Raw genomic sequence first — 6,929 nt, 5'->3', positions numbered from 1 at the left:
GCCCCGCAAAGGGAGAGGCCACAACAGTGAGAGGCCCACGTACCGCAAAGAAAAAAAAAAAAAAAAGAAAAAAAGAAATAAATACAAAATAACACTTTCCGTGCCTAACATTAAGATCAAAAACATTTATTACCTACTGTTTGCAGAGTTCCATTCTTAAATCAGTGAAAAAATATAGGAAGAAATATCTATCCACTTCCAGGAAATCATTACATTTTACAATGCTATGTCACTTTTAAGGTTGATTTCAAATAATAATTCTTTAGTGTCTTTATATAATTCTTTATAATTTACCTTCACATACATTCACTTTTGAAAACAATTATTACAACCATGCAATAGACTTGCTCATTCTCATATTAGGGAGAAAGAAATTTGAATTTCAGGAAGTTAAATGAATTGCCCATCACAATGGGTAATTATGATAATAACTGATAATAAGCAATTATGATAATTATCTGATAATATGCAAAAGAACTAGGATTTCAATCCGTCTTCTTACTCCAAGTCTAAAGCAGCTACCGTGACATCACAGCTGCCTCCAATTTGGGGTTCACTTATACTACAAATAAATGGCCAGGTGAATAGCTGCCATGAATCTACAACAAATTATGACAGTGATTTCTCATTTGCATGATTTACAGAGGGTTCACTTATTCTACTCTGCCTTAAGGACCTTCCCTCCCCACCGCTCCCCTCCTCTTCCCTTCCCTTCTTTTCTTTTCTTTCTACTTAACATCCATCACCATAGTTCTTTTTTTTCGTGTGATGAGAACTTTTAAGATCTACACTCTTAGCAACTTTCAAGTATACAATACAGTATTAACTATAGTCACCATGCTGTACATCTCCATGACTTATTTTACAATTGAAAGTTTTTACCTTTTGACTCCCTTTACCTATTTCCCCCATCCCCCTACCTCTCACCCCTCCCATCCACCCCCCACCCCTGCCACTGGCAACCACCAATCTGTTCTCTGTGAGTTGTTTTTTGTTTTTGTTTTTAGATTCCACATATAAGTGAGATCATATGGTATTTTAATTTCTCTGACTTATTTCACTTAGCATAATGCCCTCAAGAGGACCTTTTCTTGATAGCTGCTTCCATTTTTGACACCAGCGAAGAATAAAATAAATTAAGGAAGGAAATTTGAATACTGTGATTATTAGTGACAGTTCCATTAGGACAAAAAAAGTGTATAACACAGTAGTTCTCAAACTTTGCGACACATTAGAGGGATGTCTGGAGGGATCTTAAAACTCTTGACACCCAGGTTGTATCCCATACCAAATAAATCAGAAATTCTGGGAGTAGGAGCCAGATACCAGTATTTTTAAGAGATGCCCAGATAATTCCAGTGTGCCCTAAAGTACTGGAACCACTAGTGATGTTGTTTCTAGGTACCTAAGGGAATATAGGTTGATTTTCTGTTCTTATCATTTGAATTTTTTTCTCTTCAGCTTTCACATTCAGCCTAATATTATCCTGTATTTTGCCTTATGCTTTAGTAATCCAATAATTTGTCATTTTCTAGTAAAACAGGTGACTGTAATTCATTCATAATTTCCCCAAACCAACACTACTGAAGAGTGAAGAGGCTAAATGCAGACATCCTACATTTAAGCCGCCTTGTCCTTTAAATGTTAAAATGTATGAAAGGAAAAGAAACAATTACTGAATGCCTACTACTTCATATATAGTATATTACTTAGCCCCAAAACTCTGAGAATTGGTTTTGGTCCTTAATTGGCGAGAACTGGGCTATCAGCAATACTGGCGCCAGGCAAAGTTGTGAGATAGGTAAAGTTAGTTTTCATTACCTTGCTGCCTTTTTTTTTTGGCCGCACTGAGTGGCTTGTGGGGATATTAGTTCCCCGACCAGGGATCAAACCTGGGCCCTTGGCAGTGAGAGCCCGGAGCCCTAACCACTGAACCGCCAGGGAATTCCCACCTTGCTGCCTTGTTGATGCCCCATCACCAGGTAACATATATCCAGTTTCATGGGCACAGACTTACTATCATCTGCATGCTAATGACTTGCAAGTTTACAGCTCTAGTCCAAATGCCTGCCTGACATCTCAAATTTAGCAAGTCTGAAATTGACCTTCTCATCTGCCTCCATCCCCAAAACCAGCTCTACTTTCAGCCTTCCTCATCTCACTTGAGGGCAACTCTAATCCCTTCCAATTGCTCATGCAAAAAACCTTGTAGTGATTCTTGACTCTCCTCTTTATCACACCCCACATCCAAACTGTCAGGAAATCCTGTGGGCTCTACTTTCAAAATGCACCCTGAATGTAACCTCCTCTCACTATTTTCACTGCTTTCACACTAGTCTGAACCACCATTATTTCTTGCCTGGATTATTGCAATAGCAATAATCTTAAATAGTCTCTGTTCCTGCCCTGCCCTCCTGTAGTCAATTATCAACACAGTAGCCCAACTGATTCTTCTAAATCATGAGTTAGGTCATATCACTCCTCTAATAAAAACTGTACAATGGCACCTCATCTCACTCCAGAATAAAACCCCAAATCTTTACAGGATCTGTATCCCTATTACCTGTTACCTGTCTACACTCATACCTAATACTCTCCCCTCATACCTAATACTGTCCCCTTTGCTCACTGCTTTCCAACTTTGCTGTTCCTCAAATCAGCAAGGCACACTCTGACCTGGAGGCCTTTTGCACTGGCTGTTCCTTCCTCCTCGAGGGTTCTTTGACCAGATATCCTCTTGTCTAAACCCCCTTATCTCCTTCAAGTCTTGGCTTAAATGTCACCTTCTTAATAAGGGCATATCCTGACTTCCCTATTTAAAATTGTAGCCTGATTATCCCTCCTACACCCTCTTTCCAATGCCCCATTGCTTTTCATAGTTTACTTACTTATGTTTATCATTCCCTAACATAAGTTTACTTACTTATTATGTTTATTGTCTACCTCTCCTGTGAAAACGTAAGTTCCATGAGGGCAGGGAACTTTTCTCCCCACTGATGTATACCAAATGCCTCAAACAGTGCTTGGCACAGAGTCAATAAACATTTGTTAAATGATCAAACTCAGTTTATATCATTTTCTCATTCTTTTATTCACATAGCAAGTTCACATAATCACATTAAAAGATTGGGAGAAAAACTGCTTTTCTGAAGTTAATAATTTAAAAATACTTTGTTTTCCCTTATTTCAATATTACATATGTAAGGACAAGTATATGAGCTTAACCACTTTTGATTTTATAAGCCTTATTTTCCTATGATATTTCATGGTTAAATTAGTTTATTAAAGCTTTCAGGACTTCTATTATAATATAAGAATATTTTGAATTTACATATTAGAATGCTTGCTAGGCTCCATTAATATTAAAAAATTCTAGCTTGTATTTCTACTTTGGAAATTAAGTTACTTTGTTAAATTTAATTTGTTCAATTAATATTTTTCAATTATATCTAAATCTAAGAAAAATCAATGGGCAAAGGTAATAAACAACGTATTGAGTTTTAGTATACTTGGATCTCTATGAGTTCCTTTTGGTACTATCATTTGTGTTACTATGGTGAGTCTGCTTTTGTTGCTATTGGTTAGTATTTCTGTTATTTTCAAATTTCTAAAATTTCTCATTAGCACTGGTTATCTGTATTCTTCCCATTAGCTCTGAGTTTCTTTATCTAGAAGTCCACAAATTGAAAGGGGAAGCTTCTAGCAGAGATGATCACATAATATAACAAAGTATGATAATTTCCATATTTTTCTGGGAAGTGAGATTTAGTACTACTTCAAATGGCTTTGTAAGGACAGCATATAATGGAATTACCTAGTATGATGTCTGGTACATGATAAACTCACAATCAATACTTATCATTTATTATTATTATTAAAGTTAAGCCAAATTTCCAGAGCTGTGAAAATCACTAGTCCTACTTTTCTTACTTCACTCTTTAAGATAAAGAGACTCTAAAAGGGAACAGGGTACACTGTGAGCATCCTTGAGAAAAAGCTAATGTTCACAGATCATACAGATGAATTTTGTTTGTTTTGCTTCCAAAGAAGTATTTGTCCTACGATTACTATGCACTCACATATAGTGACATATATAGTCCCAAGGTCTATGAATGGATATAACTGTGACTTATAAACAAAAAATTTTTTTGAGAAAGAGAATAGTCAAACATTTTTATAGTTCAGTATTACAGAATACAGTCTGTGAACTTCAATTCAGAAGCTGCACAAACAGTAATGCACAGCTCAAAGGAAAGAACTCTGGGTTCTTGTGGTTTAGCATATTGGTTTAAAAGCACATTTTCTCTGAAAATATTCAAATTCTTCCAGTCTGATTCTACCACTGATTATTCAGGTTACCACTTAAAAAATGTAAGGCCAATCTCTGTTTTGGTGATAGTAAGAAGGGAAAATTAGAATTTTTCAGAAGGAATTCTAAGAAAGAAGTTTTCTGTGGTAGGGCTCCTCCTCCATATAAAAAGCACACAAAACTATGTAAACAGTATCACAAGTGCTTAGCATATTGACCAAAGTCACCTGGAATTAATCTACCAGGAAACAGGTAAAATATACTAAGGGTAACAGAGAGAGAGGAGAGGATCAAGCAGGAAGGGAAGGAAGAGGGGAAAGAGGAGGAGGGAAAACTAAACTATAGTAGGCTCCTAGACAGAGCTCGCTTCCTATTTCTAACATACTGTAAATAACCAAACTCAATAACCACCCCCCCCCAGAAAACCTTTATATGTCTTAAGAACAAATATTATTTTTAAATCCCTCAACTGTTCAAATATTTAATGTCTGAACAGATTAAGCACCCAGTACAAAACTTCAGACTGTGATTAAATGTTCTTTTTACAATCTATACTTAAATACAGTGAATTAAATGTACCAAATTAAGAATATTACTCTAATTTTAATGTAGTAATTTCCAAATTAATGCCTGACTTAATGTTTTCTTTTTCATTTTCATTTCTTATAAAAAAGTTTTTTTAATTTTCAAGAAAATTAAAAAAAATCACAACCCCAAGACTTTAACAGATTAATTTGTTAACATGTTCCTCTCCAATTATTTTACACACACATATATGAACATATATACTCAAACTGCATGCCTACAATTTTTTTAAGAAATTAACATTTTTAAAATAAATTTATTTATTTAATTTATTTATTTTTGGCTGTGTTGGGTCTTCATTGCCGTGCACGGGCTTTCTCTAGTTGCGGTGAGCAGCGGCTACTCTTCGTTGCGTCACACGGGCTTCTCATTGAGATAGCTTCTCTTGTTGTGGAGCACAGGCTCTAGATGCACAGACTTCAGTAGCTGTGGTACACAGGCTCAGTAGTTGTGGCTCGCGGGCTCTAGAGCCCAGGCTCAGTAGTTGTGGCACACGGGCTTAGGTGCTCCGCGGCATGTGGGATCTTCCTGGACCAGGGCTTGAACCTGTATCCCCTGCATTGGCAGGTGGATTCTTAGCCACTGTGCCACCAGGGAAGTCTCTACAATTTTTATATGATGGGAATTAAAGCACAGATGCACCTCTGTATTTTTAGCTTTAGCTTTTTATATCTTTGCAAAATAAGATGTACAAAAATTTCAAAATTATTTGAGATAGGATTATCTTCAATATTTAAAAATTTATATGTATCACTGAGAGAAATAACAGAAATAATGTAACCCCACAGATCTTAAACCAAGGGGATGTATGCTAAAAGAAAACTCAAGTTGGGAGTTCCCTGGCGGTCCAGTGGTTAGGACTTGGCGCTTTCACTGCTGTCCCCTGGGTTCAATCCCTGGTTGAGGAACTAAGATCCCATAAGCCACATGGCTTGGCCAAAAAAACCCTCAACCTTTCACCAAGGATTTAAGGTCTATTCTTTAAGAGAGAACAATGCATATATTCTCTTCAATTGCCTTTTTCCTTCCTGAGTTGCCTGTTAATTTAATTTATTTCAAAGATGAATGAGACAGAAGGCAGTCAAAAACCCTACACTCTACATAATCCTACAGATGTATAAAATTCGCACTTAGAGAATAATAAATTGAAATTATCTGCTTCTTAGTACAGAATGAAATATATCCTGATACAAAACACATTAACTAAACATCAGTTCAGGGACTTCCTTGGCAGTCCAGTGGTTAAGACTCCACACTTCCAATGCAGGGGCACAGGTCTGATCCCTGGTTGGGGAATTAAGAGCCCATATGCTGCGAGGTGTGGCCAAAAAAAAAAAAAAAAAAAAAAATCAGTTCAAAGGTAAATTCCCAAAGCTCAGTTTATACATTCCTATTCTGATAATTCTGATGATGAGTTGCATATTTTGTAAAAAGTCTTCCAGGTTCTTTAACAAGGAAAACTTTGTTTATACGCACACAAAGGAGGTAGGCCAAGAGGTTCTTTCGCTGGGTATTAGATCAAGTCAGCAAAAATATTTACTTTTGTAGACGTGATACCAAACAGATTAATTTTGTTTTAGTTGAGGTATATAGTAAAGCACACAAACCTTAAGGGATAGTTGAATACATATGGTCTTAGAAAAGGAGGAAAAGGTTCTCTTGTGGTACCATTTTGGGTATTGTAATAATTTTAAAATTCCACAATCTCAAATGTTACCATTTTACTATAGAATTGCATAAGAAGCCAGGATAGTAAGGGAAGGTTACATCACTAGTGGGAAATTTCAACTATTATATTATCACTATACTATCTCCTATATTATTAGAAGGAAAATATTTAATAAAGTCAGAAAGAGTTGTACAGGATATTATTTTACTTTCCTATCCTGGGAAAATGATCACTTCAATTACCTCCTCTGCCAAATAGCTACAATTTTTTCTGAGCCCTAATCTTGATCCACTGCTGATTTCTTAAATTTCTTATAGCTCTAACAGTCTACGGCAGGAGTTTAAAATATTTTTAGCAACGTAACCC

At 36.1% G+C, this 6,929-nt stretch overlaps 1 protein-coding gene across 3 annotated transcripts in view; it reads right to left on the bottom strand.

The window, feature by feature from the left end:
- POLK (DNA polymerase kappa) overlaps positions 1 to 6,929 on the bottom strand; it is a 79,511-nt gene that overhangs the window by 51,166 nt on the left and 21,416 nt on the right. The window lies entirely within an intron of this gene.

Source organism: Physeter macrocephalus, chromosome 8, assembly GCF_002837175.3.
Source record: "Physeter macrocephalus isolate SW-GA chromosome 8, ASM283717v5, whole genome shotgun sequence".
Classification (NCBI taxonomy): Eukaryota; Metazoa; Chordata; class Mammalia; order Artiodactyla; family Physeteridae; genus Physeter; species Physeter macrocephalus.
Note: the sequence above shows the minus strand (reverse complement) of the source record. Positions and strands in the feature narration are given on the sequence as shown.